The sequence below is a fragment of the Cupressus sempervirens genome, chromosome 10 (genome assembly GCF_028749045.1).
Source record: "Cupressus sempervirens isolate cs-2001-9-10 chromosome 10, ASM2874904v1, whole genome shotgun sequence".
Lineage (NCBI taxonomy): Eukaryota > Viridiplantae > Streptophyta > Pinopsida > Cupressales > Cupressaceae > Cupressus > Cupressus sempervirens.
The window spans coordinates 930,606,613-930,620,901 of record NC_143127.1 but is presented as its reverse complement, the minus strand read 5'-3'; the positions used below and the strand labels follow the sequence as shown (position 1 = coordinate 930,620,901).

The 14,289-nt window shown below is 34.0% G+C and overlaps 1 long non-coding RNA gene across 1 annotated transcript; it reads left to right on the top strand.

Moving 5' to 3' along the window:
- Positions 1 to 7,348: 7,348 nt before the first annotated feature.
- LOC149537038 (uncharacterized) lies at positions 7,349 to 8,105 on the top strand. Its single transcript, XR_016357989.1, has 2 exons — positions 7,349 to 7,545; positions 7,744 to 8,105. It is a non-coding gene; the product is annotated as an uncharacterized LOC149537038 (long non-coding RNA).
- Positions 8,106 to 14,289: the final 6,184 nt, after the last annotated feature.

Here is a 14,289-nt window from a genome sequence, read left to right as displayed (position 1 = left end):
ACAATGAGAAATTATTCTCAAGTACCTTCTTCACATCCTCAACCTTATTTTCCAAAGCAACTTGTGTCAGTGCTATATCAGTAGATATTTTTTCATTCATTTTTCCTTGGAACTTTCTTTCAAACCATTCCAAAAGTATGCCATTTGTATCTAGGTCTTCATTATTATCCTTATCCATAATTTCTAGCAATTGTTCCAATAATGTGTTGGTTTCTTCTTGAGTGGGCAAGCTGAATGCATCTAAACAGATGTCTTTAATTTCTTGTAATGATTTCTTTGTTCTATACTCCTTTCTAAGCATTTCTTGGTGTTTCTTCTTCTCTAATGCTTGTTTAAAAATGCTTATTTGATTAATAATCATTGTGTCATAATCAAATTTTGGAATCACTATCTCTTCATCTAATTTTATATCACCATAGTGAATTACATTTTCAACCTTAGAAGAGCTTGATCCTAGCACTAAGATTTGCAAGGGTATTACTTCTATGCTCAACTTCTAAAGAAGTTTTGTAGGTGAGAAGCCTAATTTTGGTAAAGCTACTAGTGCTTGAATGGCCTCTTGCTCATTTACCTTTGGTGTTTTTTTACCTTCTTTAGCCTTTTCTTGATCTATGACAATGACTAGAGTTGCACCTTATGTTTATGTTGTAGGTATAGAAGTTTCTATCTATCCTATTTGCTCTGTTGATGTCTCCTTTTCCTTTTCTATGGTAGTCCATCCCTACTCAATTATGTCTTCTTTGACAGTTGTGTTAACCTTGATATATTTATCTTCATTTGTTTGAATTAAGGTTTGATCTCTAGTAATAGTAGGAATGATAGAAGGTGGCTCTTGTATGTTCACCTTATCCTTTGCAACTTTTGTTACTACCTTATGAACTTTTTCTACATTAATCAAAATTAGATTTGTGCAAAGTTGAGCTTGTAGTGTAGATTGATCTAAAATCTTTTTCAAATCTCCTGCAATTAATGGATTGATGTTCCAAGCTGATGCATTAGAAACATCCTTAACAATTATAGTTTTTGCAAGTGCATTTGTGTCACAAGGAGGATTGGCACTCAACATTTGTGTGTCTTGCATACTCTATTCCTCATGCTATTGATTAATTGTTGTTGTGTTAGTGTCCATCTTGTTAGTCTCCTCCTCTATATTTTTCTCTACCTTGCTATCTTCATTTTCATCCTCTTCTTTATCATCATCATTACCCTCAAAGGGGTCCTCTCCTTCCTTGACTATTGTTAATCCATAAATTAATTTCCACATTTGAGTTGATTTCTTCACGACATCTTCAATATCATTTTGAAGAATGCTAAAGGCTGCATATTTTGGTGTGAATCTTCCACCATAGTTCTTATTTTCCTTAATAATATTCCCTTTGGTCAATTCTGCCATTACTTGGGCCAGTGCAATCTCCCTTGTTTGCTTTTCTAAATTTAAACAATAGTGCCATTTTTGTTCAACTAAATCATACAATGACTTGGGTACTAAATTGGAAAATTATAATGATGCATTCTTAAATTTGGACATCATTGTGTGTAGAGATTCTTCTACTATCTTTGTCTCCTCTTTCTTCAAATTATTAAAATTTACATTCTTAAGACTAGACAAATCAACATTGTTTCTGATATTTTCATACATATTCTCAAAATCAAAAAGTGGTGTATGAATAACCACTTTGAATTAGCCTTGATCATCTAACTCTGTTCTTTCCTCGTCTGAGTCTAGTTGAGAAATATATTTTCTTCTTTTCTTCTTCTACTGTTGGCCTCCTTGCTCATTCTATTTTGTTTTCTCCTTGGCCTTTTGAGTGGTAGCTCTTGTGCTTTCTCTAGTGGCTAGTGTTGTAGGCTTTACTGGACTACATTTTGCAACCTTTTTATCATTGACCTTAGGCTATGCCTTGGCCATTCTCTTTTTGGGCTCGACATGTATTGGTGCTTCCTTGGTTTCTTCTTCTTTGATGCCCTCTTCTTCTTCTTCTTTGTCATAACCCATCTAATAAATGTATTCATTTATCTGGGCAGCAACTATCTTGTTTGTTTTCCATCCTATTTTACCAAAATATGGGAATGTGTTTTGTACATAGAATAATTTAAAAATTAGGATTGATCCAAATTTTTACCGAGCACTCTTAGTCTTCCTAACTGCTCTTGGGTTCTCCATTATGTGTTGCAATTGAAGTTTAGCTAGATCATAGATATTATATTTCTTCACAATTTTATATCCCACATCTACTGCAATGTAGGGTACATTGTTCAATCTACTTGATTGATAAAACTTGTGAGATATGACCCTAACTACAAATTTCATCAGTGGATCAGTTATGGTATCTATTGTCATTCAATGCTTTTTCCACTTTGCACCTATATTTTTCTCTATTGCCTCTTTGGAGTCACTCCATAGAGTATTTGGTCAATCTAGGGTTGGAAAATAGTCACCTTGTGGATTATTCTCTTTGAAATCTTTATTGACCATCCTTCTAGCCATAGGAATCCATGATGAATTCTACTCAAAACTATTCTTATCTAGTCAATTTGTAAAATAGTGAGCAATTTTAGGGCATGTGTCAAACCCTTTCTTTCTATGATTTTGAACTCTTCTTTTAAGATGTCATTTTCATACAATCTATCATATGCTTCCCTTATCTCTATATCACCAATTCCACCTATCTTGTATTTATAACATTTTCTAACATCCTGAACCATAATAACTTTTGGGGGAATCATAGATAATTAGCCTAATGGGTCTTGTTTATATGCAACATCTAGAATTGCTCTAAAATCTAGCTACTTTACCTCATTAATGACTAATTGCACATCAAACACTTCTTTTCCTTCTACATTTCTTGATCTTGACACCATTATGAAAAACTAGATTTTCTACAAATGTAAACTGTGTAGCTCAGCTTGTGAATAAATACCTTTGGGACTTGAAGAATGTGAGTGAGATCATTGTTGAGATCTTTCTAGTCACTTCAAACAAACTTTTGAATTGCCTTCTACACCTTTAGCTGTTGCTCAAATTCAAAATGACAAAAAAAATGAAAAAAATGACCATATACCCTTCAAAAACCTTACATTTAGTGCTTAGTGGTTGTACAACTATAAACTTGGCATCCAAACAATTTCAGATTCACTCGACATCTATAGGTATTATCATCACTTAGCAACTACTATAGACTCAATAGCAACTAGCTAGCATGGTAGCTTGACACTAACTAGTGTTCCACTTTGTATTCATTGAAAACATTTCATGCTCAACAACAACATGAAAACTTAAAAGTTTAATCTTGAATTTTTTAGCAACAACTTGCATCTTCACTCATGCTAATTTAGTCTTTTTACTACTTACTTCTTTTGGAACTAATGTACAATACAACACTTTAAGTATTAGTCCCACATACTTCTTGTTTTCTTAGTTTGATGAGGTGTGACCACTTGACCCATTGGGTGTACGGCTCCCTTCTCCATTTGATGTACTACAAATATATTTCTTCTTTCATGTCTTATTCATTTCATTCCTAATGTGTTCAACTTCTACCTTACCTTTTCCTTTATCAAATTCACAACTTGGTGCCTTGGACCTAGTTGGACAATGCTTGTTAATATGAATAGTCTTCAAACAATTGAAACATGTGGTTTGACTCAACCACCTCTTGTAATTACCACTAAAGTGAGTCCTAATACAATTTTTAGGTACATGTCTAGATTCTTGACAATAATGATAGCTATATCTTGTATTGTAATCCCAACTATAAGAGTTTCCATAGCTTCTTACCTTTGTTTGTTTGTTTGATGACCATGTGGACTTGGATTTGCATTCAAAGGCTGTATATCAATATTCTAATAGTTGTAGCAATATCCTTCAAATTTCGGTGCATGCATGGTTCTGGTTCTGCATTCATGTGCCTAATGACCTTGTTTATTACACTTCTAAAAATGGACCATGTTTGTAGGCTTGACATTCTAATTTGTATTCTTGCTCTTGGACACATTAGCAATATGCCCTTTCTTACCACAATTATGACAAGTAGGTTTGAAATTCTTACCTTTTTTGTTCCTTTCTTCAGTAGCTTTGGATGATTCTCCTTCTTTAGTGCTTGTGTAGCCCAATCTTGATGTATCTCTATTGGATCTAGGGGATTTCAATAATTCCTCAAAGTACTTGATGGCTTCATTTGGCTTGTTGAAACTTTCAGTGAATTCCTTTTCTCTTTTCAGGTTGTTTTGTAGTTACTCATTCGACAACTTCAATGTGGTTATCTCAATTTCCTTGACATTCAACTCATGATGAGCATTCATCATTTGGCTCAAGGTGTCCCATTGCATGCTTGAGATCTTGGATAGCTCTATTGACTTCTCTTCCAATCTATTTTCTAGCATTATTTTTTTCTTCTTCAATCATGGTCTTGTCTTCTATGCCTTTCTTCTTTTGTTCAGTCACCTCACATAGCAGTATAGATTATGATTCTTGCTCCAACTTGAGATTTCTGATTTATTCAGCTTGTGCTCCATTTTTCTCCATTAGATCTATAATTGTTGCATCAAATTCACTAGAGTTACCATCTAAAAATAGCTTTGTGGTGTCAATCTCTTTGTATTGTATCTCATTTTCTACTATATCAATCTCTTTCCTTCTCTTCAAGTAACTCTTCAAGCCATCTCTCGCTTCATTCAGTTGATGTAGTATAAGATGTATCTCAATCTCTTGGTTCTTAGTGGTCTATCCCAATGTGTAGACTTCCATTTCAAGATCTTTCCTCTAAGCTACAAAGCTTCTCCTTCTGAGAACTAGGCCTTCATACCAATCATTGGAATTACAAGTGGGAAAGGTAAACTATTGAGAGGCGAGGTGGGGGGGGGGGGGCGGGTGGCGGGTGGGGATGAATCAAAAGTTTAAACTTGTACCCATAAAGCTTTCACCATTCATATATCACATGCATTAACATACTGAAATAAAAAGTAAATGCATCTAAAATATTTAAGCAAGTAAAAACACACACTTGACACCATATATGATTACCCAGAAACCTTCCAAATGAGAAGGTAAAACTGAGGTGGGGATGACACCCATAAATCTTCATTACTACAGCAATAAAGTGTAGCTAATTAAGGTTACAATGGTTTGATCATGACACATGATCTTCCTTTTGAAAGGCCTACCATGTTAAAGGCTTACAAAGACTATTAAGTCCCACTTTGTTAGAGGATTTCAACACCCTGTTAGAAGTGTGCCTAGATAAAGGACTTCTGATCACTCACTTAGAATATCACCTTGTTAAAGGATTTGATGAGGCCTGTTAGTACCACTCCTCTTAGGAGATTTAACTGGAATCATTTGTCAAAATGTCTTAGCATAGATCTTGCAATTGACACTTGCTTGCCTAATAATAGATCACCTTTATTTACTCTATGATTGATCCTTCATTATCTAGTGTAACAATGTTGTATCCTCTATTCTTTGTCCTTCACTTATCTGATTTTTCAATTCACTCTCATTAGTAAGTCATCTTGAATGTTCTACAAACTATCTTGTTCACACCTTTGATCATTCACCCCTTCACAATGCTCTCAACTCTCTTATCTCTCATAAAAAGTTTAGGGCTTTGTCCTCCTTAGGAAGACTTAGGTAGCCTAGTGTTAGGTATGAATCTATGGCTAAGATTCATCCATTTTTCCACTTAAACCTTCCCTTTTTCTAATTGGTTGTATGTAGATTCATCCTTATCTTTAAAGATTCAAAATCTAACCTTATGTTGGCTGAAAAAATGGTTTGCATAGTTGTTTGTGCCATAACAAACAAATATGTCCAATTTGTATTACTCGGCATATATAGTTACTGATGCTCAACATACAGTGTAATTATGCTTTTGGCTCAATACCTGAAGTACTCGGAATGTACTATTCACTTAGCACTTGAATCACTTGACATGGTCTATCTACTCGAGACATAAGTGACTAGCCATATGAGTGACTCAACACTAATTGTAACTCGGCACAGTCTTGTATTTACAAATTATACTTTGTATGCATTACTAGTTCAACATGGACTAAGTAAATGACTTAAGTGTGTCGACTCTTAATTGTCAAAACCTATCTGAGATCAACACAACTTATAGCATATTGAGTTTGATAGATTTATTGGCTAATGCTAGCCAACTCAAGAGATGAATTTTTTTTAAATTAAAAGTATATTCAAGCTGACTTGACAAGATTATTCATATATAAGGTCAAGTTGAGGATTGAAGAAAGTAAGGATGGAATTGAAGAAGATGAATTAAGGTAGCGAATTGAAAGGATATCTGAAAGACGATAGAGTGTCTGAGTTGACCAAGCTACAAACAATATTTTGATCAAAGAGGATCAAGTAATCAAGCCAAAAATGAGATCTAAACCAACAAATTCAGTTTCATCAGAAATCAGGTCAAGTCATTGTTACTCTCTAATAATTGTAGTAGTTAATCAAATCTCTTAATAGAGTTAGCTTAACAGTTATTTTGTAGATCCTCCAACAAGGTGGCATTTCTAGATTGAAGTGTCTAAAGACCTTAACAGGGTGAATTAAATCCTCTAACATGGTCACAACTAATAGTGTATTTTGTAACCATTAATAGGGTTGGTTCCTAATAGGGCTCACTTCAAAAATGTGAAAACCAGTAACTAGTTGCAATTGGTGTTTTTTCCAAATTGAATTTTCAAGTTAAATCTTGTTGTCTCGTGTGTTCATGTTATTTTTTTTATGTTTCTGCAACTAAGTTAAGTAAGGTTAATCATTTTTAAATATCTTATGATCTGCATGTTCAGTGTTAACTAAGTAACATCAATATATTTAGTGTTAACTGAGTGACAACAACATATTCGTTGTCAACTAAGTTTTAGCAAGGTTTTGTTTTAAAGTTGTATTGACCTCTTAAGGGACCTAGATTTATTTTTTTGATAACTAATTCACCCCTCCCCTTTCAATTGCTCCTTTACATTTCCAACAATTTGTAGCTAGCACAAGTAGAAGAATAGTTCATGAATTAAATATGAAATTGGCAAGAAAGTTTGGTATGAAAGACTTAGGGGCAGCTAAAAGGATTCTTGGCATGATGATTGTAAGAGATAGGAAAAAGAAGAAAATTATGTTGTCTCAAATATAGTATATTGACAATTTTTTTGAAAGGTTTAGCATGGCTGATGCAAAAGTTGTTCCTATTCTACTTGCTAGTCATTTTCATTTAAGCTATGAATTGTGCCAAAAAATACAAGAAGAAAAGAAATTCATGGATAAAATTCCTTATAAATCTATAGTAGGTAGCATTATGTATGTCATGGTCTCTACTCACCCTAACATTGCTCATGCGGTTTGAGTTGTGAGAAAGTTCATGATCAAATACAAATATATCTAAAAGGCACTTCAGATTATGTGTTATGTTTTCAAGAAAATAAAATTTAGCTGCTAGGTTTTACTGATCCAGATCTTTCCAAAGATCTAGATAAACGAGGGTCTACCAATGGTTATGCTTTCATGTTTTTTGGAGCTGCTATTAGTTGGGCTTCAAGGTTGCAACATTCTATTGCTCTTTATTTTGCTGAGGCCAAGTATTTGGCTTCAACAATAGCTTGATGATTATAAATTTTAGGAAAGCAACTATAGTTTTTTTTGTGATAGCCGCAATGCCATTTTCATGACCCATAATGATTCATCACAGTGTCGCTCTAAGAACATTGATGCCCATGCTGACTTTGTTTGTTGTGCAGTTGAAGAAGGAAAGATGAAAGTTGTAAAGATTGACACAATGACCAATCTGGCATATATCTTCATAAAGGTTGTAGCAAAAAAGAAGTTTGAGTGTGCCAGTACTTATCTTGGACTTTTGTGAAAAGCTAAAGCAGCTACTAAGTAGAGTATTGGGTCATAAGTTGCAGCATTGATTGACCTTCAAGTGGGAGATTGCTAAAGTGTGTTGGCCAATAGTCATATTTTTCTTTTCCCTCCAATTATGTCTCTTGGTTTTACGAGACTCTTCAATATGTAATGTAATTGGAGCATTTATGTGGTACTCATGCATCATTTGTACTTGACTTTTTCTTAATTAATACAATACTCTGCTTAGTCTCAATCTAACCACATTTGTGGTGAACTAGAATAAATCTCATATTGTGTTTTCCTGTGTCTATTCATTTACATCTGCTATTTTTCTTTTTCTTTTTCAAATCCTTTCACCTGTTTATGGAGATTTTTATATTATAATCCATGCAGAGCTTGTACTTCATTATGAGTTGAAGTTTTTAATATTTTACTGTTTAATTTTACATTTTGTCTACTATTAAATTGATATTATTATTCTGAGTTCACCTACTAATTGATACTACATGTTTCACATTCTACCTAGTTTATATCTTATTCTTCGGGATTCTGAATGGAACTTCGCATGACTACTTTCTAGGGTTCGCGAACATGGCTACCTTACACATTATCGATATCTAATATGATTATTCTAGAGAGAGGTGGCAAGGTCCTGGTTCCTTTTAGATAGCCACTGACACCACGCCATATTCCTTTTGGGTCAGTATTCCGATGCTCCAATACTGTCAAATGGATTACTATGCGGATGCATTCTTTGCCCTGGCGTTCGAAAAGAGGTCTATATTCTAATGTTCTGATAGTGGCAAATGGGTCTACATTCTGATGCTTAAGAAGTGACAAAATGGTGGTCCATATTCTGATGCTCTGGTATTGATAAATGGCCGGGTCATATTTGGATGCTCAGGCTGTGACAAAAAGAAAGTCCAAATTCTGATGCTCTGAAATGGATATGTAGGGCTATATTCTGATGCTGAGGAAGTGATAAATATGTCCATATTCTGATGCTCTCCCATTGACAAATGAGTCATTATTCTCATGCGCTGGAACGCACAAATGTTTCGTTTGTTGAGCTTCCACTAGATACACGCTTTGTAAGGCTATATAGGAAGAAGAACTCGTAATTAAAATCCGTTGTTTGTTTCAAAGGCTTTGTACTGTTGTGTGCCAGAGTCGTTCAACCAGTGCTCCGAAGATGAGTCAAAATATTAATGGATGTTATGGCGCTACCCTCAACAAGCTCCTATCCTGCCAACCAGTCAGCCCTTTGAACAGGCAGCTGCCATACCACTCGGCCAAGTTAACATGTCACCCAAATTCGAGAATAATAAGAATCATTCAAACTTGGCCAAAAACAATCAGCAGTTCATGGCATACTCATCCAACAACCCTCTGAGTATGTAAATGAAGACTGAGCGGTAAAGTCCGCGTAAACAAAACTCTAAATATATATATGAATGTCTTGTATGTTGAGCTTGTACTCTGAAGCTTTGTAATAAGAAACACAGTATTGTGGTCTTTTTGCTTAACTCTGCGTATAAATTTTGCTATGTTCTCGCATCTCTTTGGAGAGGAGGACATGGAAAGTAGAAGTTAGAACTAGCTTGACAATAAAGAAATACGCTATAAAAACAAAAGTAGATATGTGCCATGTATGCAGAAGAACGCGTGGTGCAAAAGTAAATGAGCATACCTAGATAGCATAAACAAAAATTGCAGATCTGGGAAAATTTATATGTTGTATGCTGCCATGAGAAAGTTAAAATGAAACCACCATTTCATGTAAATAAAAATTGTGTACAACATACAAAGATACTTAATGCAGTATATATCACTCGCTTCATATATATTGTAGAGTTTAGGCTTATTTTAGTTCTGAGTGTTATTCAAGATAGTTCGTTGTCTGTCGGCTGCACGACTGAGGATATGCATTTATTTCTGCCCCTTCTTCAACCGTAAATTGCTCTTTCAGACCGTGGTTTTCTGTGTACAAATGCCCATACTTGGCATTAGTCGGTACGATGAGTAATAGAATTTCATTCTTTATTCTTCTGTTTTCTCTTCTTTCATTTTTTCTTATATCTTTCAGCAAAGATATAATTTAACTAATTTGTAGATTTAGTTTTAAAATTCTAAATGGTATCTAGTGCAAGTGATAGGTTTGAATCTTTCAAGCCCTTGGATCCTTCGTTCTTGTAGTCATGGCTTATCAATGTGGGATGTAGTGGGTGATATGAAATTCCTAATACTTACTTTTAGTGTAACAACAAAATCTGTTGAGTGACAAAGTGGAGGGAGTCCAATACCGTACGGAGGAGATAAGTCTCATGATACAATAAGTCGACATACAATGGAGGAAAATACTTTGGACTCTCCTATTAGCTGCGTAAAGTAAAAGATACAATATGAATTCCACGAGACGGTGATGGCAAGTATCAGTATGACGAAGATGTTATGGTAAAATTGGTACAAGGATGGTATGGTGTCAATACCAGTGCCATGTATGATGCGAAGTATGTTCCTGTGGAGTAGTGCTCCCTCAAACAGTGTTGTTGTGACTAGCGATTGGACTACTGGTAGTTGCTAGACTGTTATGTATTCAGATGGTTGAAATATTAATCTTGTAACAAATTGTAGTATGCATTGATGTACAACACTCGTAAGGTATTAGAGTAGTGATTAAAACCAACTTCATTGATTGTAAGGTGTAAAAAATCTAGAGTTCTCCGTATGTAAACCTGTTTACTATAATAAAAAGTTGCTTAGGGGTATTTTAAGTGTTGGGTATTTTTTCAAAAGTGCTTCCCATTTAAATCTGGTGTTGCACGACGTATTTTGTGTGCTTGCTGTTTTCTATATATTTTTTCTAGTGCAACTCAATGTCATTAGGTTGATATATTCTTTATTATTTTCCTTATAAATTGACATCAGAAAGATATTTACATGTGTACCTTTTCTTACAAGTGGTATCAAAGCCTAGTTAGTTGTCTTATCCTTGTTGGGTATGGTTTTGTCATTTTTGCCAACTTCATTTCAATTGAAGTATACAAAGTGTCCATCTAAATATTGAGATGACAAGAATAAACATTGAAAAGTTCAATGCTAGAAAATTTGCATTGTGAAAACTTAAAGTTGAAGATATAGTAGTTGATTGAGATCTATAGATCACTATATCTGATAATAAGCCTTCAGGCATGAAGTAGGAAGATTAAGAACTATTAGATTGAAAGGCTTGAGGACTGATAAGGTTGAGCCTTATAGATTCTATTATGTTGAATGTCCATGAAGAGAAAACTAGATGTTCTTTGTGGCAGATGTCAATAGATATTTATCAATGAAAACCTTGGTAAATAAGCTCTTTCTAAGAAAGAAATTATATGCTCTGAAGATGAATGAAGGACTGAGTATGACAGATCACCTAAACAAATTCAATATGGTAATTACACAACTGAAATCTGTTGGTATGTCCATTAATGAAGAGGAGTGTTGTATGTTGTTGTTGAGTTTGTTGCCTAATTCATGGGATTGCCTTGTTATGGCCATCAAAAGTATTGTAAGCCAATTTTAAAATGATGAAGTAGTTGCTAAAATCATGTTAGAGGAGATGTGAATGAAATCTTTTAAGGTGGCTAAAGAGCCTCTTGTGGTTCGAGAGAGATCAAAGGACAAAAGAAAGAATGACATGAAGTCTAGAATATTCTAAATAGAAGCTCAAAGTAAAGTGTTTGAACTATAGGCAACCTAGTCATATTTGAAAGCATTGCAAAGAGAAGAAGAAGAAGAAGAAGAAGAAGAAAACTAGTTCTTTTGATTTAGAGTCTTTGAAGAGTGACAATAAAGATTCTCTAGTAGTACTTCCTTGGCTATTTGGTCATCTAATGATGATTGGTTAGAAAAATTCAATCTTTGTGTAGAATATGTTTTTCATGATGCCAAGTGTGACACAACACCACCGTATAGTAAGAGTTATTGGTAGTGACATAGATCCCTATAGAGAAAATATGTGACATGTATACATTAGTAACTAATAAAACATTAATAACTAATAATGTTGGTCTTAGATTGGTTTTGCAATCAAGTGTCAACACACTTAAGAAATTTCTAAGATGATTCCGAGTATAATATAGATCCCGAGCTATAGTATGTGCTGAGCCAAAAATTCAATAGGTGCTAAGTTACAACACATGCTGAATAGATAGATAGTGTCGAGTAAGTTTCAAGTTTCGAGTGACAATTGATGCCAAGCCAGTATATGTATCGAGTAAAGTATAGGTACCAAGCAAGATATAATTCCTATGTGTGCTAAGCATGAGCAATTAGTATGTGCCGAGTAACATAGAATCAACATAAGATTCTACGCCCTCACAAACTTAAATGTAAACCATTTTGGAGCTGACTCAAGATGAATCTTGAAGGATCTAAAAGATAAGATCAAATCTATTACATTCCCTATGCAATCAGAATGCAACCAAGTAGAAAAATGGAAAGAACATTCAACCAATAAGAAAACTGGAAATAATTGAGTGACAAAGATGGATGAATCTCAATCATAGATTCATACCTAACACTAAGTCTCAAAACCTTTTTAAGGAGGTCAAAACCCCACAATTTAGTGATGTGTGGATGGTACGAGAATGCAAGGAGAGAATGGTAGGGAAGTTTAAACAGGTGTAAAGACTTGGAACAATGATAGCACTATACAATCAATTGGTTAGAACAAGAGTATCAACACTATAAAGTGAGTTATATCTAATAAAAAAAACCTATATGAGATTGGATAGAATGAGGATCTAAAATCAGCAATCGAGGATTGCAAGTTATCAGCTCAATACATTCAACTATACTTCCTAGCCATTCTATTAGGAGAATGAAAATCCTATAAAGATAGGTTGGTTTAATAGCCATATTGTAAATCCTTAAATAGGGTGACATTCCAAGTGAGTGTTTTTAAATCCTTTAGATAGGTCACATTTAATAGTGTGTAAGAGCCTTTAATAGGGTAGGCCTTTCATAGGGAAAACCATTGATGATGGTCAAACTTTCTAACCTTAACCAATTACATATTGTTGTAGTGATAATTTGTGGATATCATCCCCACCCCAGTTTTACCTTCTAATTTTGGAGGCTTTCTACCTAATTAAATCTTGTGTTATTTATTTTCATGCATGTCTATACTTTCATGTAAATTAGATGTGTTACATGCATCTGATTGATTTCAATTAAAGGTTTTATAGCTTAATGTTTGGTACTTCTAATTCACACCCCCCGCCCTTTTAGAAGTATTCTTTCCACATATAAATTCCAACAAATAAAACATTAATAACTAATTAAACATTGATAATTCTACCTGTGCTACTCATAATGACACATGATTTTGAAATATAGGATCATCATACCCTACTCTACCTTCCCTCAAGTGCACATGTACCAAATAAGAGTCTATAAACTTCATAAACCAAAAAGGTGTTTCTGCTAACAACTAGTCTTCACAACACTTAGACAATTTTCTATCTCTTCAAACCAAAGCTATGTCTTTACAACTTGCTAACTTAATATGGATGATATGCTGCCTTAAATGAAAGTTCAATGTATTTTATTGCTTACCTCTTAGAAAAATTTCCAACAATCTCCCCCTTTGGCATTGATGAAAACATATGGCAAAATTTGTTTAGTACTAAAATTATAAAATTGTAAAATTGTAAAGTTCTTCACATGGCCATACAAAATTTTCATAATCTAGACCATTTCTATTATATAGTATCTTATACATTATACATACTACCCTTAGTGTTTTCTATTCCCTATATCCCCACATATATAATTTTCTATATAATACACTCCCCCTTTGACATCAATGACAAAGATGAACCAAAAACTATTTACAAATCAAAATTTGGAACTCTTCCTTCTTTACTTTAAGCTGAATAGTTCGAGATACATTCAATGCAATCAAAAAAGTTTGTTGTCAAATTCATCAACTCTTTATTCCGTGTGTCTTGAACTTCTTTTGATCTAGTAATTAAAGCACATATTCCATTAGATTCTACTCCAAATATGTTAAAATTTGAATATACACACTTCTCATAGGATGCTTTAGCTTTAAGGCATTCATCCAACTTCTTGTAAAAGTGACGAATTTTCAGAGTGGTGTGTTCTCTCAACAATGAACAACTCATGATTTTTCTTTCTCTTCCCAATTGTATCAAATTGATATCATCACTTTCTTTTGGAATTCTTCTCTCTAAATCTTCAATCTCTGCATTGGGTAGCTTTAGCTCATTCACAGTGCTCTATAATTCAATTTGTTTACCTTTTATCTCTTTAATGATATCTATGATGTACTCGTATGAAAAGGAACACTATCCATAGAGAATATTTTCCTCAGACAAACATTTTCTTAGCTCTATAATGCAAGAGTCAAAATTCATTAAATGCCCTTT